The sequence below is a fragment of the Narcine bancroftii genome, chromosome 10, assembly GCF_036971445.1.
Source record: "Narcine bancroftii isolate sNarBan1 chromosome 10, sNarBan1.hap1, whole genome shotgun sequence".
Classification (NCBI taxonomy): Eukaryota; Metazoa; Chordata; class Chondrichthyes; order Torpediniformes; family Narcinidae; genus Narcine; species Narcine bancroftii.
Genome location: NC_091478.1, coordinates 19,793,923 through 19,818,656, shown reverse-complemented (window position 1 = coordinate 19,818,656; position 24,734 = coordinate 19,793,923). Strand labels below are relative to the sequence as shown.

General features: G+C 42.7%; 1 long non-coding RNA gene across 1 annotated transcript; it reads left to right on the top strand.

Moving 5' to 3' along the window:
• The first annotated feature begins 12,922 nt into the window (after positions 1 to 12,922).
• Positions 12,923 to 19,787, top strand: LOC138744251 (uncharacterized). Its single transcript, XR_011345404.1, has 2 exons — positions 12,923 to 13,319; positions 19,447 to 19,787. It is a non-coding gene; the product is annotated as an uncharacterized lncRNA (long non-coding RNA).
• The last annotated feature ends 4,947 nt before the right edge of the window (positions 19,788 to 24,734 follow it).

Genomic DNA, 24,734 nt, shown 5'->3' with positions numbered 1-24,734 from the left:
AAGGTTTGCCTATTTAAGTGTTGGTCTAAGTGCCTCTTAAGTGTTGTATGTGTATCTGATTCCACCACCATGTGGAACCGGCTGGCCTGTGTCTTGATTTGGGTCAGATTAGTGGTGTCAAAGAGAGTCAGCCTGCCTCCTGCACTGTAATTGTCTACTCACTCTCCTGCTTGTTCAACTGTCACAATGTCATCAGAACCCACAGATATGGAGTGGAAGCAAGTTATCTTTAATGGTAAGAGGATGCTCACCAAAACGTATTTCTAGTCAATTTATTACTTTTTAAAATTAAGTTTTTAATTGTTTAAATCCATTTGAAAAATTGTTCCAAATCACCAGAGATATTTTGGAAAAATGTTCAAAAAGGCCAAAAAATACTGGAAATACTTAGCAGGTCAGGCCACATTTGTGGGAAGAGAAGACAGAGCTAACATTTCCTTTGTCAGAACTAGACTGATGTGGCTGAGGATGAAGGCTTTGGTCTACACTTCACCAAAGGTAAGAACCGAAAAGTATGCTACTGATGGTGAGACCGGCAGAATTCCCATCAGAGAGCAGGCTAGATCTTTTTCAGGTCACGCATTTCTGAAAGCAAAGTGGCTTCGATGAATCGGTTTCAGATTTCTAGCATTTGTAGGGTTTTTTTAAGATTGTCGAAAGGTTGGCCAATGGCAAGAGAGGGGTGAGAGCCTCAGGATCTGCGCCTTGGGACTTGGTCACTGCTGGTTGCCCACTCCTCCTTGATGCAAGGGTTGTGTTCATGTGGAAATCAGTGCAAACAACAAACTAGTTGATTCATTTCTTACTGAGCTATATATTCTTTATTGCATAACAACATTTATAATGTAACCACTGGAGTCTCCTTGAACAATGAACAATTAACAATGGAAGATAATTATTTTGACCTGAGGACATGTCTGGTTGAAACTGGTTTTGTTTTAAATTAATTTTTAAAATAACGATAAAAACCACAGAAACTGAGTTTATACTCAGACCTTTGTCCTCAAAATTTACTCTGATAATCTTGCCATCTTGCAACTTTAGTGATGGTGTACTAACAGATGTTCCGGATTATCGGATGTTAATCCTATTAATGCTCAAGCACTATTATTTCATGTTTTTAAACATGTCATGCAACAATACAGTAAATGTTCCAGTGAACTTGATGAGTTAGAAAGGATTGGGAAATATGCAAACCCTCCAAATTGTGGCAGTGATTGTAAACCTTCCCACCTTTATGACTCCTGGTTTATATTTAGATTTATTTATGATTGTCTCATGTACCAAGAAACAGTGGAAAACTTTCTTTTGCATGCCATTAAACGGCTAGCAAAGAGTCACCACATTCCACTGCCAGTGTAAGGAAGAGAGGGAAGGAGGGAGGAAAGGAGGGAGGAAGGAAGGAAGGAATGCCTAATCGACACAGGCACTACTGAAAGCTTCATAGACTTATGGACGGTGCAAGAGTACAACCTAAAGATGTATCTTTCCAATTATTGTATATTCCTTGCATCCCATTCATTCTACGCGTATTCAACAACATTGTATAGTACATTTGTCATTTGAAGGGAGGGAATTCTGTAAATTTTGCCTGCATATACTTGATGAATTATGTGCTCCAGTGTTGGGCCTGTGTCACCTTAAAAGTATTCTGGTCCCCTCCTCCCTGTAACGGTTCAGAATGGAGGGTCCCTAAAATCAGAACCCACATGCAGCCTCTCCATACTGAATATCGACACCCCCACCACCACCTCTCTTCCGGAATCTGTCCTTGGACTGCAAACCTATTGCTACCAAGAGCAGAAGGTGCAGCGCAGCAGACTGAGATTTCATAAAGTCTGAGACACAACATCTGCTCGATGAAAGTATCATCGAACCTAGCACTAGCCCGTGGAGAGCGCAAGTGGTAGTGGTAAAAGGGGAAAACAAATCCAGGCTAGTAATTGACTATAGCCAAACTATTAATCGGTACAAACTCCTGGATGCATACCCCCTCCCTCGAATTTTGGATATGGTGAATGATATTGAGCAGTATTGGGTCTATTCGACCATTGACCTGAAAGCTGCTTATCACCTGCTGCCAATCCATTCCATCCATATATGGAATTTGAGGCTAACAGTCATCTCTATCAATTCTAGAGGGGCCTTTTCGGTATCACTAATGGGGTTTCTATTTTCCAGAGGCAGATGGACAGAATAGTAGACGAGTATGGGTTGAAGGCTACCTTCCCCTACCTCGATAACTTCACTATCTGTGGCCACACCTTGGAAGACTATGATGCCAAACTCCAGAGTTTTATCCATGCAGTGAAAGCCCTGAACCTCACATAATTCTGACAAGTGCGTGTTCAACACTATCCTTGGCTATATAGTGGAGAATGGCATCAATGGCTCCGATCCCGATAGGATGCGCCCCCTGTTAGAGCTCCCCATTCCCAGGTCAACAAAGGCTTTGAGGAGATGCCTGGGGTTTTTATCATATTATGCCTCAATATGCTGATAAGGTTCACCCTCTCTTCAAAGCCACTAATTTCCCCCTTTCTGCTAAAGCCCAAACAGCATTTAGCTACCTCCAGAATCGCATTGTGAAAGCTGCCATACATGCAGTGGATGAGGATGTAGCTTTCCAAGTGGAAGTGAAACTTCAGACGTAGCCCTGGCTGCTACTCTCAACCAGGCGGGCAGGCTGGTTGCATTTTTTTCTCAGACATTACAAGGCCACGAGCTCCATAACCCATATGTGGTAAAGGAGGCTCAAGCTGTTGTATAAGCCGTGAGGCACTGGAGACACCACGTGGCTGGTAGGAAATTTATGCTTCTCACTGACCTGCGCTCGGTCGCATTCATGTTTAATAATGTCAAGAGGTGCAAAATCAAAATGACAAGATTTCTAGGTGGAGGATGAAACTCTCCACCTACAATTATGGCATCGCCTATCGGCCAGGAGCTCTTGATGACCCTCCAGATGCCTTATCAAGAGGAAGCTGTGCCTCTGAACACACTGGCCAACTACGGTCTCTTCACAATGAGCTCTGCCATATAGGGGGTTACCCACATGGCTCATTTTGTCAAAGCACGTAATCTGCCCCACTCCATGGAAGACATCAGGGAAATACCAGGACTTGCCAGGTCAGTACGGAGCTCATTCTTGCCACCCCCAGTCAGAGCCTCGGGGTCTGGTTCAGGAGGTAAGTGCATCCCCCTCCACCGTTGAGCTGGAGACCCAGCCCACCTCTCCTCCCTCACAAGGGGACCTGGAGACCCAAGGAGTCCAAGGCCCCCCCACAATGCTAAGGCACTCCACCAGGATATCCAGACCCCTGACTGCTTAAATCTATAAATTTGGAAATAATTGTATATTTTTCAACTTTTTTTCTCTGTCTTCACTCACAGACCCTAAATTCTACAGGAAGGGGTGACTGCAGTGAACTGGGTTTCACTGGTAGTGAGTTGTGCTGACGGCTGGCTCCGCCCCAATCTGTTCACATATAACCCTGATTTTCTGCCTAAACCTAGAACCCTTCCGAAAACTACTGTGAGACCCTACTCTTAGTTATAGGCTAATAAAAGCGTTTGTTCTCCCTCCAGTTCTGAGAGCTTTTATTTGTGCTACACCTTGATTCCAGTCATGCTTCATAAAACACCTTTCAACACAAGACTAGTATGTTCCCTACCCCATTAAAAACATAGCCTCCAGCTTCTCAGCTTTGGGATGTATCCAGACTCTGTGTGTTGATTCCCTGAGAGTGCTTGAAGTTCTCACCAGTTTTCCAAATCCAAGTTATCACCTGCTGATAAACTGCTATGATTACACTGGACAAAAATATTTTTCAAAAGGTTTGCTTCCTGAAAAGAAATTGGGGATTATGAGAGACAACTTCAAGATGAACAAAAGATCATTTCAGATTTGCTGCATCAGGTAGGAAGTTGGAAAAACATTAAATTAACATTTATTGCATTTAGCATGTTTAATCGTACAATAATGCTGACACGTTTGTGTTAGTTCAACTGACCTAAAAATGCTTTGCCGCTGATTTATGTTTGTAGTCAGTGTCCAACAATTGTCGGGCAGCTTTGATGGATTCCAATTGTCCTGATACCACTTTTCCATGGTTGCAATGTCCTGGTGAACACGTTTGTCACTGACTGCACCAAGATCAGCAGGGAAGAAATCCAAGCATGAATGCAGAAAATGAATTCTCAATGACATAAGAATGGCAGACTAAAGGCAATTTTGTGCAATATTACAATTCTGTTTTATTACATGGCAATATAATTAATATCTGACCTGATATTAGCGGGCCCATATATTTTGATACTGCTCCCAACATTTATTGTCTGTTCACAGATCCTGCGGACTTTGTGATTTCATTCATTAGCTTTGCTTTCTTCATCCAAATAACATAAAATCCTTCATTGATAGGCAAAAGTGGCCTTGGGCTCCGAGGAGTAAAATCCTCTCTTCCTGCACATGTTCCAGAGGGACCTTTAACTTTCCCTACACTTTTACTTCCAAACCTTGTTTCTGAATCTCTGACAGCTTATCTGCAGCTGATCAACAGTCCCCTGGGGATAGGACTTAAGCCACAGGCAACAGTGGGAATTGTTCTATAATTTTCAAGATGCTGGACTAGTTTCTGGACACACGGACTACTGATTTGGTGATGTGAATTCAAGTCCCTCCTTCGTCATTGAGGAAATTAAATTAGAGTAATTCAATAAATCTGGAACTAAAATTGTGTATTGGTAACTGAGACCAGGAAGATTACCTTATGAGTCCATTAATGTCCATCAGGAAAGGAAATCTGATCATTCTTCTTGGCCTGATTCAGATATGCCTCCAAAATTACAGAAACCCGACTGACTCTAAGTGGTTTGGTGAGGCATGTCGTGCAGAACAATTATGAGCTGGACCTTAAACTTTGCACTAACCGGTGATGCCGACTTTCTTGGAATGAATTCCAAATTCCCTTCAGATTTTCCACCTTCCAGCTAATCTGGCTGCACCTAGTATTCTCATGAAACAGCAGACTTGTTGATGAGTGATCAAGGCTTTCTATCTAAACTACAAGCAGTGCCAGGATTGCTGTCTTATCACTTCTGATAGAGGTGTTAAAAACAGACTGTTGCATTTTGACATTAATGTTGCCTGGAAACCATGAATAGATCCATGAATTCCACAAACAGCTTTTAATCCCCACACTACTCCGTATTACATTGAAGACTTTGTCTTGCTGAGTTTATTTCATATTCTGGAACCCTGCAACATTGGTTGAAGTGGTTTTAAAAATTTTAAATTTAAATGATTTACACACGATAGAAACCATTGAAATCCAATGAAGCCATTGCAGCCCAATTAATCTACCAGGCCTGTATATTTTGGAAATTGGAACACACAGGGAAAACCCATGCAAGTCACGGGGAGAATGTACAAACTCTTGGCTGTCAGATATGAACTCAGGTCACTAGTGCTGCAATAGTATATTGCTGTCTGCTGTAATTGTCATGTCAGAAAAAATGACTTCCTCCATTATATCTTTGAATGAGTATTTGGCCAATCAGTAATGCATTGGAAAGCAGCTACAAGATCAAGGGCCTGAGGTGTGTGGAGATTCCTTCTCTTGGAGACATTCTCTTGGTGAATTTCTCCAGTTTTCCGCTCCCGAGGATGATGGGTCACAGGAGCATGAAAGGTGAAGCTATTTGAGAAATTGGGAGATATGGGGAACTGGGGAGGCCAGCATAGATCAGCCCTGATCAAACAGAGTGGCTGGGCAGGTTTGAGGGCTCGTCAAAAGTTCAAAAGCATGTTTAAAACCGTCAGTATTTCAGCTTCTGTTTTGCCCTTTCAGAAACTTCCTGAAGCATTAGGATTAAAAATCAAAGTGATTAATAGTAGGAAATGCATTTCCTTTTAAACACTCATGTAGATGGAAATAATCGTGATACATCCTCACGTCGTAATGCATAAAGTGAACAGCTACCTCTTCCTTAGGGAACACAAAAGGTAGTTTGCCCAGTGCTTCTATTTCAAGGTGTCCCCCTCTTGATGCTGTGTGAGAGGTCCAGAATGTAAATGGTAATTATAGAGGACGGGCTGATCAAGGACCCTCTCCATGCACCATTGCCTAGGCTACTGAACTGAATCCAAAAGTATTGACACCATGACACCAGAATCCCAAACAAAGTTTAGTCATGGCGGGGCACTATGGGAGGGACAGAGGAAATTAAAGTGGGATGTTCTCAAAACTTCCTTAAAGAAATACAACATGCCCGCTGACTCCTAGGGAGCCCTGCCATGGGCAGCCCTGTTAGAGTAGCGGTTAGTGCAAAACTATTATTATGCCAGCGACCCGGCTTTGAATCCAGCGAGGTCTGTAAGGAGTTAGTACTTTCTCACTGTGTCTGAGTGGGTTTTTTCAGGGTGGTCTGGTTTCCTCCCACCCTTCAAAATGGATGGGAGCTTTAGATCAACTGGGGGTAATTGAGTGCCTTGGGCTCATGGACAGGACGGGCTTGTTGCCGTGCTGTATGTCTAAATCTTAAAAATGTAAATGTCTACTCAAATTGGAGAAGAATGGTCTGGGAGAAAACTGAAATCCTTGAGTCACTGAGTTGTATGGTCCAGAAACAGACCTTTTTGCCTGTCCTTCTTGCCCTTTGAAGATGATTCATTTGGCCGAATGAGGACCATATCCTTGTTTACCTTTCCTCTGGGTGCCTGTATAAATCCCTCTAAAAAGCTGTAATTTTTCTGGTTGAGGATAATCTTGAACAATGATGAGATGTGTCAGAAGAGAGAATACTTATCTTGTGGCTTGGTACTAAGACAAGGACCTCTCCCTCAACCGATGTTAGCAAGACAAAGGAGCTGGTTATAGACTTCCAGAGAAGGGACGGGGCTCATTCCTTGTGTCCACATTAATGGCATTGAGATGGAGATAACAGACAGTGTTAAGTTCCCAGGGGTAAATATATCCTAGTCCAACCACATTGATGCAATGGCCAAGAAAGGATATTTCTTATGATACCAGCATCCCTTCTACAGGTGCACCAATGAAAGTATCAGGGTGCATAACTGTATGGTATGGGAACTGCTTCACCTAAGATAGCAAGACATTGCTGAGAGTTGGGAGCTCAGGCCACCACACACAACACACCCCCCCCCCCCCCCCCACATCGATTCCATCTTTCACTCCTGATGCCTTGGGAAAGCAGTCAAAATATTAAAAGGCTCATCCTATCCTGGGCACAATGTCTTCACCCCTCCCTTTCTGCTGGGAAGAAGACCCACAAGTATGAGATCACACTTCACCAGATTCAAAGACGGTTTCTTTCTAGCTTGTATCAAATCAAGTTGCAGCAAGTTTACTGTCATCTGATTGCACAAGTACAACCCAACAAAATAGCATTCCCCAGTCCTAGATGCAAAACAGACAGACACAAAAACAGACTAGCACACATACAGGCAAGCAATACATGCATAGAACAAGTATTTTATCTATACAAATAATAAATAAAAAATTTTTGTCTTGTGCAAGTGAGAGTCTCGGATGGTTAGTGTGAGCTATTCCTTTGGACGTTCAGTATTCTCACTGCCTGTGGGAAGAAGCTGCTCCTCAGCCTGGTGGTGCTGGCTCTGATACTCCTGTATCTCTTCCCTGACGGGATCAGCTGAAAGATGCTGTGAGCGGGGTGGATGGGGTTCTTAACGATTTTGTGTGCTCTCTTCATGCAATGATCCCAGTAGATTAAATTGATGTGTGGGCTGGGGGGGTGGGGGAGACCCTAGTTATCCTCTCTGTCACTCATAGACCTGTAGATTGACCGCTGATCCATTCAAACTCAATTCAGAATTCCATATCAACTGATATCTCTCTGTACTCCGGACTTTTGTATTGTGTCTTATATAATGTACAATGTATGAGTTTGTCCAGCTGGACTGCTTGAAAAAATCCTCCATCAATCACTGCATTTTGATAATGAACTTGAAGTTGATTTGAACGAAATTATATAATTGTAAAGGAAGATGTATATACATTCTGTTGAGGTAAGGGGACAAGTTAAGAAGGCTGTTGTGAAAGCATGTTGGATCTTTGAATCTGTGAAGAGGGACAGAGCAGAAGCTTTGAGAGGTACAATAAAACCCCTGGTATCCAGTCCCTATGGGGATTGGTAGATGCTGGTTAAGTTATTTTCCTGTTGCTTGAGACATACTCTTACAGCTAGCTAATACACCTGCATTAAAAATAAACATTTCAAAAGACAAAAGTACATACATGATATCACATACAATCCTAAGATTCTTTTTCCTGCGAGTAAGGCAGAATTACCGCTTATTGGTGGTGCCAAAAACTGTACTCAATGTACACAAGTAAACAAATAAATGTAAATAAACTAACTGAGCAATACAGAGAGGAAAAAACCCCAGACAATCAATTATATGCAAAAGTTACTCCTTACATGAGTCCCTGATTGAGTTTGTTGTGAGAAACCTGATAATATAAACCTTAAAGTATTTTACTTTAATTTCAATCACATTTTTTGTAAACATTTAACCACTGCTCTATCTGCAGGTTCCTCCCCCTCCATGGAGCCGTCTGAACAGCAAATAATAACATTATAGATAATTAATCCCCACTCCCCCAAGTTTATAGCTAAAACCTCTAACCAGTGAGTTTCTTTTAATAGCAGGGATAAGGAGACACTTTAAGAGAGTCACCCCAACAGCAAATGGCATCAACCAGTTCTTCATTCTGGGCAACACCATTGTTGTTTCACACAACTTTATTTAAACAAAAACAGCTGCTACGAGCAAAGCACAACAAAGGCTCTCCACTGGCTGAATATCTGCTCCCATCTTCACCAACGATTCACGTGTTACTTCAGAAAACATTTGCTTTTACTATTTTAAACTTTCATATTTTTACATTTTAATTTTTTAAATTTATTTTCCTCCAATTTTTTTGTTGGTTGCTTGAAGCTGCTTGTTCCTTGAATTCCGGATACCAGGAGTTTTACTGTATGCCGCTCGCCCAACCTTCAGATGATAATGGGCCCTTTCACACTGCCATGTAAAACGGGGTTAACCGGGCAATATGCCCACTTAGCGCCCCAGTTATGCAGCAGTTAGAGGTTCTGACCCAGCCAACCCCACTGGAACCCAGCCTGGTCCATGACCTACCACAGAGGTTGTCAGGGAACCTAGTTAAACTGACCTAGGTCTCATCCACAAGCGATTTGAACAGGAAAATGGCCAACCAACTTATTCCGGTGACATCAGTAGGCAGCCAACTTTTGAACATCTACCTGTACTTCCGGTGAGTGTGTGATGCATCATTGTGGGGGGCGGGATCCCCCTTAAATCACTGGGTTGGCAATTTAAAGGGTTGATCCCCCTGCAATTTAAAAGGTGCTTCCAGCACCTTTGTCCCCGGGTCCCAGGAGGGCAATCCAGGTGCTGCAATTTAAAAGGGGCTACTGTGCAAAGAATGGATGTCAAGGTCATCAGGAAGGTGGAGAGATTTATGAAAATGGTCTCAGGGATGCGATGAAACTCTTGTTATGTGGAGGAGCTGGAGCTTATAAGATGCTTCTTTGATGAAGAAATAAATTATGGAAAGATTTGAAAGAGATAGTCAAAGCTTGGAAAAGGTTTTGTTCAAGGAAATGAGGAAAAAGTTCTGTGGCAGAAGTAACTGTGGACTTAGATGACTTAAATTTAAGGCAATGGACACTCTGTGAAAGGGTGTGAGTACAGGATGTATTGTTACTTTTAAAAGCAAATTGGATAAGGGGGAAACATTTATTTTAACATAAGAAAAGGCAGTTGAGTGAGTTTTTAAAAATTAAACAATGGACACTTCACGAATGTGCACAGGGGCTAATCTCTGTATCGTTCCAATTTTAGTATATGTGCTGCCAAAGCGAGCACGAGTGAGTTTAATTGAATAGTTTAGTCACAGAGCTAGCAGCTACAAAGGAATGAATGGCCTCCTTCTGTGTATTCCATGATGCACAGATTGAAATCTCATTATAACATCTGACGTAATGCAACTAAACTGAGGCTAATGTATTTTGTTCCGTCCCATTAACTACTCCCAGCTCAGGCATGCTGTGGGAGGCACTGAGGACCGTTTCCTGTACTCTACTGAAATCAAACACTCCCTGATCAAATAGATGCAAGTTATCTCTTCTTCCACTCTGCCTTGAAGAGGTGCATTTGCTCAAAACTCAAAAGTGATGTGGCTACTTTACAGAATGTTGAACCCATGATCCATTCACTTAAGAGTCAAGATTCCTTTGTTGAGATGCACTAGTGCAGAACATGTGATATTACACAAAATGGCCTTCTGCCTGCCCTAAGGCAGATAAAGAGTCACCATTAATACCGCCTGGTACCCCTTACAGAATGAGAGTAAGAAGCAAAAGAAGACTGTCTTCAGCGTCACTGCGTGTTCGCGGTTTCACCTCCAGTGCTCCCACTGCCGGCATTTGGGCTGGGCGATTGAACCCTTTGGAGCAGAACTGAGTCTCCGCTCCCCTAGATGTGCACCAGCAGCAGGATCTGAAATCTGAAGATGACAGGACCATTCCCAAAAGTTGACCAAACAGTCTGCAACCAAATAACTGAGTAAATGTACGGAGGACTGTAGCTGGATAATGTGAGGTGGGACATCTTTTATGGTCTGCCTGGTCGTAGAAAGAGAGCAATTGGGCTAACCAGACAGACACAAAGAGACAGTGGAATCTTGAGGAAGTCTTCATGAAGGAGAATCACATTCCCATGAGTTTTAAACTCGATGGCATGAAAACTGTAGATTTTTCAATTCTAGGTAACTCCCACCCACATCCGGTTCCACTGGTCCATCTCTCCTTCCCCCTCCCTAAATTGCCCCCTCCTCTCCATCTCTCCAACTCTCCCACCTTCTGCCGTCCACTATCCTATCCCCACTTTCTCTCCCCAGCCCCTCCCCTTACCCCCACCCCCTCCCCCACTTTATACAAATGATATCCTTCCTACTTAAGTCTCGATAAAGGGTTCCGACCTGAAATGTTGACTGACTTTTTCTCTCCATGGATGCTGTACAGCCAGTTTTCCTACATAACCTATGAGGCTTTTTCTCATTCCTACAGTGGAGTGAAATTAAATTTTTCTCCTTCTTAATCTTGGACGTGATTTGCTTTTTGTTTATTCAGCATTGTAAATCTGCAGTCCCCTGATCTATTGGCTATACATTTATGACTGTGTGGCTTGGTATGACAAAATACCATCCACAAATTCACTTACAATATTATGGTAGTGGGTTATATAAAGAGCGGTGATGAGTTACCACGCAGGAGAGAGATTGAAAACTTGGCCGAATGGTGCACCAACAACAACCTCGCACTCAATATCACCAAAACCAAGGAGCTGATTATTGACTTCAGGAAGGGAAAAGCAGAGGTGTGTGATCCATTGATCATTGGGGGATCAGAGGTGGAGAGGGTGAGTAAATTTAAGTTCTTGGGAGTCGCTATCTTAAAGGATCTTTCCTGGACCCAACACACTAAAGGCATCATGAAGAAAGGATGTCGGTCCCTCTACTTCTTCAGGATTTTGCAGAGGTTTAGTATGACATCTGAAACCCTGGGAAATTTGTATAGATGTGTGGTGGCAAGTTTGCTGACCAGCTGCATCACAGTCTGGTATGGGGACTCCAATACTCGCATGCATAAAGCCCTGCAAAAAGTAGTGGACACAGTCCAAGACATCACAGGCAAAGCCTCCCCACCATTGAGAACATCTACGGGGAATGCTGTCATCGGAGAGCACCAGCGCAATCATAAAGGATCCACACTACAAACATACGCTATGTTCTCGCTGCTACCATCAGGAAAAAGGCCATAGGTCTTGTACTACCAGGTTCAGGAACAGCTGCTACCCCTCCACCATCAGACTTCTCAACAATAAATTCAATCCGGGACTCATTTTACTTTTGCACTTTTATTTCCTCTCTGTATTGCTGTCAGTTTGTTTACATTATTTATTTGCATTTGTCCATTGTATGCAGGTTATTTTGCACTATCAATAAGCGGTAATTCTGCTTCGCCCGCAGGAGAAAGAATCTCAGGGTTGTACGTGATCTCATGTATGTACTCTGACAATAAATCCAAAATCTGAAATTTGATCAAGTTCTGGACTCTTTTGGTGTTCTCAGCTCGATGGTTAATTTAGAAAATCTGCCTATTGATCAATGAACCTTGATATTTTAAATGAGCGCATCATCTGCCCCTCCTTTTCTGGGCAGCTAATCATATCCCACTGCTTAGTCATCACAGAGAGCCATTGGGGGCGTAGCAAAGTACGCACAGTGCAGATGAAGTGGTCACTGGATTCAGCAAAAGGAGAAAAGATGATTAGAAAGGAAAATAGAATGCAAAAATTAACCAATTGATGTGCTATAATTTCAATAATCTAAGCTGAGAATCCAGCTATCAAACAACATTTTGAACTATTCTCGAGTTTCGGATGTGAAGTGCCAGTTGATGAAGTAGACAAAGACGATGTGGTCAAACAATAAACATGACTTTTATTAGCAAAAACTCATGGTACAATAATGAAAGACAATAGGTGCATACACAGTTATACCCGAGGGGAGTGACCTTAACGGTAGAGAATATGCACAGCAAGGCTCGCCAGAGGGGAGACAGGCAGCTTGGCAGACATTCACCTCAGGATGTCTGTAACTGGATTATTTTTTTTCATGAGTGTCTTTTATTTCCACTTGATTAAAAAAATCTGACAAAATAATGTTCAATGTCACTGGCCAATTGACATGCTATCAAGAAAAGAATTCTGGGGTCACTTTGGGCCTGATGTGACTTCATCATTAATGGAGTGACTGACCAAATAATTCACCATTATGAAGTCATATATTCTGAATGCTGCCTAACAATGAAATGTTTTCGTGTTTCAAAACCGTTGAAAATCTGTTGTCTTCACTGGGTGGAAAATGCAATTACAAATGAATTTTGGTTTGTTTATCCTCCTGATAGTCATATTGAAGGGTGCCAACTCAAAATGCCCAACTCAGCCCGCTTGGGCAAGAGTTGGCATAGAAGTGTTTCAAGAGGATCTTGCTGATGTTAATTCTCCTTCTACTCCTCAGTGGTGTCTGCCATATCTCCCTGAGGATTGGTGCTTTGGAGTCGATGATTGGTTACAGATCCAAGAGTTAGTCGCAGGTCAAAACATTCAAATCAAAATCGTAGGGTTTTTGTCACTCATTCTATGTTTGATTCTTCTCGAGAGAATTTGGGGCTCCAACAAAAAACCGGTAAGTAATGTCCTTCAATCAATATCCATTATCAAGGCCAGAATAGATATCGGGCTTCTCAATTTAATAGCTACAGTATCTAAGGTTTGTTCCCAATACCAACCACTTATTTTAGCCTGGGCCAATATTGAGTTGGGTATAGTTTAAATCAGTGGTTCTCAACCTTTTTCTTTCCAATCACGTACACCTTAAGTAATCCCTATGCCATCCGTGCTCTGTGATTAGTAAGGAATTCCTTAAAGTGGGATGTGGGTGAATAGGGAAGGTTGAGAACCACTGCTCTAGACCCAATTGTTACTGAAATATTTTGCTTGAGAAAAATTGTCATTGGCCCATTTCCTTTGGAGTTCTGAAACTGTGCACGTCACGAGTCAATTAGGTATGACTAAAACGGTGATTTTCAAACTTTTTATTTCCACCCACATGCCACCTTAATCAATCCCTTACTAATCACAGGGCAACTATGGCATAGGGATTATTTAAAGTGGTATGTGGGTGGAAAGAAAAAGGTTGAGAATCACTGGTTTAAATGTCCATGGAGCCACTGGATGTACGCCAGGAATTGGCCCTCATTTTACTTCTTCTCTGCAGAAAACATGCCCAAAATCAATGTTTGCAGTCATATTTTGAAATGTTACCTATCCAGCTTCAGTATCTGGATTCCTTGCATAATTGACATAATCTTTTCTTCTCTTGGATATTTTAGTTCACCGCAGGACAGACTGGATAACTCTTAAGACCCATAAACAGTAAATGCTTATAAGTAAATGTTGACTGTGCATTTTATCCTCAGTGATTAAAAATAAAAGCCTTGCCAAGGTAGAAATGTGGATTTGCACATAAAAGTGCTGCACATGCCCACAGGAGTCTGCAAAGTAATTTGCTACCCATGGAGTATTTTTGAAATATTAACCTATTGTAGGGTGCTTGGCTGCCGATTTACACAAAGCAGGATTCCCCAACAAAGTGATGCATTAAGAGTCAGATTGTCTGTTTTGTTGGTGTTTTCTGAGAACAAAATTGATTAGAACTTTTCTCAAAATTGGCTTTCAGGGGCAGCACGGTTAGCGTAGCGGTCAGTGCAACGCTCTTACAGCGCCAGCAACCCGGGTTTGAATCCAGCACTGACTGTAAGGAGTTTGTACATTTTCCCCATGTCTTTGTGGGTTTTCTTTGGGTGCTCCGTTTTCCTCCCACCCTTCAAAATGTATGGGGGTTTTAGGTTAATTGGGGGTGTTTGGGCGGCATGGGACCGTGGGCTCGAAGGGCCTGATACCATGATGAATGTTGAAATTTAAATTTTAACATTTTAAAAATTAAATTTAAATTTAGAACACTGAGGATAAATAGCACCATGAACATATTATCTTATGAGATAGGAGACCATTTTGATCCATGAAGTGTGGAGGTCCATAGGCTAAGAATTTCTTACGGATCCATACATTGTGACAAGAAATCCTCATTACTCATTATGATGCAGGCTCATAGCTCAGTTGTACTCCTCCATTATTTTACCCTGTTACCCATTCTCACTGCTATCCTATCAACTCAACGCCCCCTTTCCGCAGATCCCTATTACTGTTACCCATTCTCACTGCTATCCTATCAACTCAACGCCCCCTTTCCGCAGATCCCTATTACTTACCTGCACATTAGCAGCAGTTGACAAATGCCCCAATTAACCTGCCAACCAGCAGCTCTGAGGGGATGTGGGAGGAAACTGGAGCAGCTGGACAACCCCCACACAGTCCAAGGATGTGTGGTTTCGCTGAAGCTTCGGCGATCGGGATTGAACCCGGGTCGCTGAACCTGCGAGGCCGCAGCTCTACCCCAAGTGATACCGTGCCTTTGGATTGGCCCTGACCACAAAGCTGGTAAGTAGATGGGATGGGGGAGGACGGCAAGGTGACAGGACAGGGAGAGAACACAGGAGACTGCAGATGCTGGAATCTGGAGTAAAAAAAAACAATCTGCTGGAGGAGCCCAGTGGTTGGACAGCATCAGTGGGAGAAAAAGAATGATTGGTGTTTCATGCCCAAACCCTTCAGCATATACCACACTGAGATTTTTTTCCCTGTGGACACGGCAGAAATACCAGAAATGGTGGTGCGAAAAAACCCTGACTCAACGTATGCATGTAAACAAATAAAGAAATGTAAACAAACTGACCAATAGTGAGAGAGAGAGAAAAAAATTAATAAAGTGCAAAAGTAAGAGTCCTTTAATGAGTCCCTGATTGTGTTTGCTGTTGAGGAGTCTGATGGTGGAGGGGTAGCAGCTGTTCCTGAACCTGGTGGTGCGAGCCTTGTGGGACCTAGACCTCTTTCCTGATGGCAGCAGCGAGAACAGAGAGCGTGCTGGGTGATGGGGATCTTTATTTTTGCTGCTGCTCTCTGATGGCAGCGTTCCCCTTACGTTCATGGGGAGGGTTTCATCTGTGATGTCCTGGGTTGTGTCGACTACCTTTTACAGAGCTTTCTGCTCAGGGGTATTGGTGTCCCCATACCCTTCATTAAGACTGCTGGAATCTGGACCAATAAAAATGCAGTCAGTTTTGATGAAGGGTTCCGGTCCGAAACATTGAACTGATGCTGCTTGAGCGGTCGAGTTCCTCCAAGTTTATTTTGCTCCAGATCGCTATGTCTACAGTCTCCCTGTCTCGCCACGTGGTAGGAGAATCGGTGATAATTCCACTTGCTATAGATTGGCTTGTTCCCATTTGCTACCCGCCATAGGTTGCACGTAGTTGGGATAAAATCCAGGACTTATTTCTTTCTGCCTTTCTGTGTCCAGGATGGCTGGTAATTGACGAACTTCACCTATAGCCAGGTAATTCGATTGAACGAACAAAATCTGTAACTAATACCTTCTGTGATGTTGTGACTCATCTGTGTGTCATCAGTAAACTCATCTACTTAGTCATCTCAATAGCTTGTTATTCCACTTTGAAGGTTAGGTTTGCTCAGCAGTACAGCTTTTCAATACTATAGGGGCCTCCAGCCAAGGATACTGGCTAATGCATGCAATATTTTGAAAAGAATTCTCATTCTAAGCCATTGCACCAGAGGTGGGTGTTTACTGCAGTCACCGAATAGAGGATAAGTGAGCCAGTAGCATTTAGAGCAGGAAGGAAATTGGGGAAGAGCGTGTATTTACAATAACCCATCGCAACCTGCAAACTACACAGCACATTTTACAGCTATTGTGTGTTTCTGAGGCGACAGTGAAAGAACATAGAATACAGCACAGTACAGGCCCTTCAGCCCCATGATGTGGTCCAAAACTACTCCACAACAATCTTATCCTTCACTAGTAAAACACAAAAGTCTGCAGACAACATGATTGAAGTAAAAACTCCATGCTGGAGAAAGACAGCAGGTCAGACAGTGTCCTTTATGGAGCAAAGATAAATATACATAACCAACGTTTTGGGCTTGAGCCCTTCTTCTGGGTTGATGAAGGGCTTAAGCCCGAAATGTTGGTTATGTTTCTTTATCTTTGCCATATAAAGTACACTGTTTGACCTGGTGCATTTCTCCAGCATTGTGTTTTTATCCTTCCCGACCTCACTCCCATAGTCCTCTAATTTTCTTACATCCTTGTGTCTATCTAACAGTCTTTGGAATAATCCTATTGAACCACCCTTGGCAATGCATTCCAAGCACTCACCACAGTCTGTGTAAAGGACCTAATGTACCTCTGATCTCTCCCTTAAACTATCCTCCCCTCACCTTAAACAGATGTTCTCTGGTATTTGCTATTGCCACCCCAGGGAAAAGGTGTGGGCTGTCCACCTGATCTAAGCCCCTCTGTGTCACCTTTCATCCTTTGTTGATCTAAAGAGAAAAACCCTAAATCTGTCAACCTTGCTTCATATAGCATGTTCTCCAATCAGGGCAACATCTTGGTAAATCTCCCCTGCACCCTCTCCAAAGCATCTATGTCCTCCAGTATTGAGGTGACCAGAATTGAACACAAATGCTTCAAGTGTAATCTAAGCAGAACTGCCACATTACCTCACAGTTCTTGGACTCAATCCCCTGACCAACAAAGGCTAAACACACCACATACCTTCTTAACCCTGTTACCAACTTGCAAAGCTACCTTGAAGGATATATGGACCTGGACTCCAAGATTACTCTGTTCCTCCAAACTGTCATTAACCAAATACTCCACCTTCAAGCTCAACCTTCCAAAGTGCACCACTCTATACTTATCGGGATTGAACTCCATCTACCACTTCTCTGTCGAACTCTGTATCCTGTCTATGTCCTGTTGTAATCTTACAACAACCTTCTATACCATCCATCACACCTCCAACCTTTGTATCATCTGATGTCGTAACAGAGAAACACAACAGCCAATTTATACACAGCCAAGTCGCATAGCCAGAAGTAACAGAGATATCGGCTAATTAGTTTTCAATTTGTGATAATTATGAGTTCAATTTTGGACAAAGGTGAAGGTGAAGAACTCACTTGATTTTCTCTGAAATAGTCACGGGAAATCATTTGCAAAACCTGAGAGGAAAGATGGGCTCTCTGATTATTTGAAGAAACAGCATCTCCAATGTCACAGCATTCCCTTCGTCTTGTGCAGAAATATCGTTCATTGGGAGAGGGGATCAAACCCATGACTTTCTGATCCAGAGTTAATGCTGTCATCACAAAAATGAACAAGCCATTTTGAAGCAAGATGTGGAAACAGATTTGTTGATCAGCAGCTCCCAGTATGTGGTAAAGACACTTCAAGACAGAAAGCATTTTTGAATGTTAAGAAACTAATTTTAAACTGAAGCCAGAAGACACCTTACCATCCTATAGGTAACACAGGATTGATGCAGTTGCTTATCTATCCTGTAAGTCACACAGGATTGAAATAGAGTAACCAGAAAGGTACTGTTACGTTACTCCTGGTCAAAGGAGAATACAGAATAGGTGGCTTCTGAAAGCGAATGACCACTTCCGACTGTCTCTTTAAAAGAGAGAGGGCAGATCTGCTGTGACCATTTCTACATGGCACTTCATATAACCCTTGTCTGGGTTTGTGAAACTGTCATGCAGAGATCACAAGGTCAGTAACCCCCATGTAAGAGGGAGGAAATCATTCGTAGGAAGAAAGAATTCTCTGAAAACTACCCGACAAGAAATGCATGATTTTTTGAAAAGTCTGATGCCTCACACTACTCCATAATTGCACATGAGCAACAATTTAAAGAATATGAGTTTCAAAACGAAACTGACTGAACTTTAAAATGATGAAAGGTTCAAGCCCGAAAAGTTGGTGATGTATCTTTACCTTTGCTACATAAAGGCACTGATTGACTTGCTGAGTTTCTCCAGAATTTGTGTGTCTGTGTTTTTTTTAAACTTTAAAATCATCTCTTTAGAATTATGCTTGAACTGTAATGGTTTTTGCCACAAACATGGGCATGCAGACAGACAGACAGACAGACAGACAGACACACACAGAGTTAAGTTTGGAGTTAAGTAAAAAGTGTTATAATGTTAATAGTTATAAATAAAAATTATTGTTTTGAAGATTCCATGGTATTGGTGAATTTCCATTGTTGCTGTTCTAGTATGTAACAAAATGAAAGTTACCTTCAGCAAAACCACAGGTTCTGGAACATATGGAGATGAACAAATGTTTCTCATTGCTTGGAACTGAATTTCTGTAAATCCCTGGAATTAATTTTATGCACATAATTTCCATGATGTAAATGATCAACTATTTATTGTATTTAATGGATGAACATTCCTACTTTTAAGTAGAATCTGCCTGCTTAACCACACAGTCTTGCAGCCATGGCAGAGTCATTGCCTCACCCTGCTAGAAATCTGGGTTCAATCCTGGACTTCAAATACTGTCTGTGTGGAGTTTGCAGGTCATGATAATTTGTGCGTGAGAAGGGGGTTGATGAGAATGTGGGATCATTGTCACATGGTTGGTTGATGCTCAGGGTGCAGTCATTGGACTGAAAGGGCTGTTTCCATGCCCTCCCTCTCTATGGCTCTACGAACGAGTCCCACCTCCTTCATTGGCTAAAGCAGTGTCACCCATTGGCAGACAATAGTGTCAATATTTGCACTTTAAATTAAACATATTTTGTACATTCTTCCCCCAGATTGCAAAATATTCAGGATCAGACAACTTCATTTATCCAGTTGGTCTTGAGGATATCCACACAACCCATTCCAGATTAGAACACCTGCGTGGGAAAGTAGAACACATCGAGGAGATGTTTAGTCAATGATCCACAATCAACGCCAATGTTGCCAAGTGTCTGTGCCACAATAATGACATTTCAAACTCTCCACCAGTACTTCTGATTCCCTGCCAATATTTGTCAAAAGCTCTTCTTACGTAGTATAAACATCTTATCAATGAAAGTCTTCTTACTTCAGTGGAACCAACTCCTAGTCTTTCATTTCTGTATAAAATAAATGGCTTATTGCATTATCTCGAGGAATGGTGAAGCTTTGAGATTAATCAAATGAAAGTGGTATTAAAATAAGGGATGAGGGGGAAGGGGCTGGCTACACTTCGGCCTGTACCTTGATCTTGTGAGTTCCCTCTGCCATGCATCTGTGGCACCTTATAATTGGCCAGCCCAACAATGGGGCTTTGTGCCAAGCGTTGGCTTCACCTGGCCTGGCGAAGTAACATCAGCTGTACCTTTAATCAACACGATCATAAAACCTGACTGAAGTGACACTCATTAGGGTGTCCAGGTGTAGATGAGCACTGGATGATAAACAAATTGGCAAATGCACTTAGTTCCCTTAGGAAGCAGTCTGTTTGTTTATTTTCCACCAGGGATTGAGGGTGGGTGGGGGACACAATCATCCCAATTGGATGCAGCACTGCCTGACAGAAGAGAAAGCAGGAAGCTCAGATACCATCAAACATTGCAATGTATCCCATTCAAAATCTTCCCCTTTAATTGAGTGCCCCTCGATCTAATGTTGCCTCGGAGTAGAATTTCAAAGCTTGTTCAGACACTGGAAGCTCCATTTGCTTCTGTGACATCTCCTGAGAGCGGGCTCACCAGTGCTTCTGAAACCTCTCATTCAAACCCTTGTCCCACTCCAGACACATATTCTCCATGGTTCACCTCTGCCCAACTGCACCATATCCACAGAGTCCAAACGTGCATTCTAATCCTGTCATTTCTGCTCTCGCAGTAATGGGGCGGCGCAGTTAGCGCAACGCCGTTGCAGTATCATTGTTTGGAAGAAGGGTTTGAATCCTGCGGTGTCTTTAAGGAATTTGTACATTCTCCCCCTGTCTGCATGGGTTTTCCTGGGGACTCTGGTTTCCTCCTACCATTCAAAAACGTACTGAGAGTTGTAGGTTAATTGGGGGTAATTGTGCAGCATGGGCTTGTGGGCCAAAAGGGCCTGTTTCCATGCTGTATGTCTGTATGTCTAAAAGAAAATTCCCAAGCTCCTGCAAACCTCCAGTAGATGGTTCAACATTTAGAAAATTTTGAAATCTCCAGTAGCATCTCTCTCCTCTCATGTTCCAAAACCCACTCTGCACATGACCAACAAATGTCCTCTATTTTATTAGCTCTGCCTTCCTCCTTTTTAAGTTGGAGGGTATGCTGATATCAGTGCAAAGCCAACCAGCACATCCTCGCTGGTCATAAGAGTTGAGAGTGACTGAGATCCCGAGCTGGATATGTCATGAAGCTGATTTCATGCCTGTTGGCCACATTGCAAAGTGGACACAGATCAGCAAAATCAAAGGACAAAAGAGCTGAGTTCAAAGTTCAGATTTATAGTCAGAGAACATGCATGAGATTCTTTTTCCTGCAGGCCAGACAGAATTTTCTACTTATCGGTAGTGGAAAAAGACTGTACACAAGAAAAGATATGTATGCAAATGAGAGAAATGTAAACAAGAAGGCAGTGGAATTTAAATTTGCTCACCCTCTCCATCTCTGATCCCCCAATGATCACTGGATCAAGGTGTTGATAACTCACAGGGAGGGAGATGGGATCATTGCAGAAGATATGATCCCTCTACTGAGAAAGATTGGAATGCAATGCAATGTGGGTACATTTTGACCATGGAACTGCAGTTTGGAAGCAACAAACAGCTGCCGATGTATCACATGATTAACGCTAACATTTCCAACCCTGTGTTCAATGGCCTTTCATATCGTTAATTTAAGCCAGTGAAAAAGTGAACTAGACTGGTTCTAGTTTTCACAATTAGATAAGGGAAGTATGTAATTTGTGGGAGAAGGACTTCGAGGAAACAGTGATTGCATTATGATTAGTTTCAACTTAAAAATTGAGAAGGAGCAGGTTAAGTGTTGAGGAACTTGATAAAATAAAAAGGGAATGTTCAGGTCAAGTCACCTTTATTTATCGATCATACCATGCTCGCATGTTTCTCCAGGACTACAGAGCATATTCTAGCTTATATTATAAGCTAGAATACAAGTTAAACACATTTAAAATATTAAGACATATATAGTAACAGTCCACGGTACCCTATTCACAAATGTTCTGGGAATTCAGGAGTCTGATGGCTTGGGGGAGAAAACTGCCCAATCGCATGCTGCAGAACCTCCTACCAGATGGCAGAAGGAAGAACAGTTTACTTGGGGGTGTTTCACAATGTTTATTGCCTTTCGCCTGCATCGAATGTTGTAAATATCCATCATGATAGGAAGAGAGTCCCCAATGATCTTTTCCCTTGACTTCACTATCCTCTGCAGGATCTTATGGTTTGAGCTTCCTAACCAGGCGGTGATGCAGTTGCACAGGATGCTCCCGATACATCTTCTGTAGAATGTAGTAATCTGGTTTCATTTTCTTTGACCATTTTAATTTTAATTTCACTATGCAGTGGAAAAGTTTTAGATAACAGAAACATTCTGACTTCTTGCAAAAAGATATTTAGCTTGCACAGTTTATCTGCCAACATACGCTGTTGTCCACTGTTGTTCACTCCGCTGACTCACGACTGTGCAGCTAAACACAGCTCGAACCATATCATCATTCAAGTTCACTGACGACACGACTGTGGTGGGCCTGATCAGTAAGAATGACAAGTCGGTGTACAGAGATGAGGTACAGTCGCTAACGGACCGGTGCAGAGCCAACAACCTGTATCTGAACATTAAAAAAACAAGAGGTGGTTGTCGACTTCAGGAGGGCCTGGGAAGACTACGCTCCACTGACCATTGATGGCTCCGCTCCGGTTCCTTGGATTTATCCTTGAGATCAAAGTTGTCCATTCATCTGCCTCTAACGTTCCCTCCCTTTCAAAGGAACTGCTCATATTAACTATCCAAGACTCTCATATTCACAAAACATTATTTATGTATTTATTTGTATATATTAAATTTAATATTTTTAAAATTCAGACATACAACACGGTAACAGGCCCTTTTGGCCCACGAGTTTGTGGCACTCAATTTACACCCATTAACCTAGATCCACAGTGCATTAGGAGGAAACCAGAGCACCCGGAGGAAACCCACGCAGACACGGGGGGAACATACAAACTCCTCACAGGCAGCGTGGGATTCAAACCCCGGTCCGGTCCCGATCACTGCCACTGTAAAGTTGTTACAGTAACATTTGTCTTGCATATGCATGTTCATCTGTATTCGTGTTATGTCTGGTTGTGTATCTGCATGTTTTGCACCAAGGACCGGAGAACACTGTTTCTCAAGGTTGTACTCATGCAATCCGATGACAATAGTCTTGACTTCACTTGACTTGATTTGATTTGACTTCCTCCAGGCCAAATTTTGCTGTAAGTTCCCCATTCCTGGCCACAAGTTCACTCAAGTTTTCCCCCTTTATCATTTCAGATCTTAACTTGTTCATGAGGTTCACTGACTCACCTTTCCCCCAGCAGTGTGGAGCACATCCCTGCCTGCTGTGATGTTGTAACCATTTACCTCTCCTCTGCTACCATTTCCCTTCTCTCCATTCCTAAATGGCAGAACTGGGGAAGAAGGGCGCTGTTTTACAAAACTGACGTTTGCATTGTTGACAAATATTTTGATTTAGTTACATTCCGTGTTAGAGTCACACAGGCAGGAAACAAACCCTAATCGCCAACTGCATCCACGCTGACCATAAAACACTGATTATACTTAATCCAACGTTAAGGTTGGATCCACCCCCTCCCTCCACCCCGATTCTTCCATTCACCAACATTAGGGTCAATTTACAATGGCCAAGTAACCTGCCAAACTCCTTATCTTTTGATTGTAGATTGAAACTGGAGCACCCGCCGGAAACCCACGTGGTCACAGGGACTCCAAAGTAAACTCCACACAGACAGGTTTCTGGAGCATGAAGCAATACTCTCTTACCAACTGCACCACTGTGCTGATTTGCTCTGGTTAATGCCATTGCCATTGTACTCTACAGGATAAATAAGTAAATAGTATTTTAATATTGTGGTGATACGTCCATCAGCCTACTGCAGGAGACGATCTCTGTACCTGTAGGAAGACCACCTAAGGGGATGACTCCACCTTTCAATCAGCTGACCTGAATATAAATCTGAGCCGATCCCTCCTGAGCCAGTCACACAGGGAGCCACCAAGGCTTAAACTAGTGTTCAGACTTTTACTGGAATAAAGCCTGTTGTACAGCTTTTTGAGTTTTGAGCTCGCTTGCTGCTATCCCAGCGCACCACAAATATTTCTGAGAACTGTCCATTCTTGTACATAAGGCTCAAGGTTCTCCCCAACCTTTGCACTCTCATGTTTAAAATAAGTGGCATCATTAAACCTACCCAAAAATATTACACTGAAGCCTTTTGTCCTTGTCTGCAATACGCAAACGTGCTGGAGAAGCTCAGCAGATCACACAGTATCCAGAGGGAGTAAAGGGTAACCAACATTTCGGGACTGAGGCCATCTCCAGCACATTTGTGTATTGTATTTGACCCCAGTGTCTGCGGAGTATCTTGTTCAGTCTATGCCCTTAGATTGCCATCTATCCAATCTCCCAGTGCTCCCTAAGGTTTAACTCAGCTTCCTGCTCTGTGGATATTTTACCTGCAGCTCCAACTGAAATCTAGAGTCTACGCCCTTTCCGAAGGAAGCACAAGCAACACTAATAAAGTCACCAGTGTCATTCCACAGGACTGCAGCTTCTTCACGTGGCTGCAGCACATTCAGATCTCACCGCCAATTCATGTGTTACTCCCCAACAAAGCGCTCGCTCACCGATGGTCCATTCACTTTTCCACTCGTCGCTGAGCAACACAGATGCTCTTCAGTGAGCCGTTACTGGATGTGGCCATCTGGAGCTCTGCTAAGCTACACGCGCCATTCAAAGGAAGTGCTTGTGTGTGGAACTCCAGAGCATTGTGAACGAGCCCCGAACACAACTTCAACTGGTGGCCACTTGCTCCTCACCTGTGAATCGT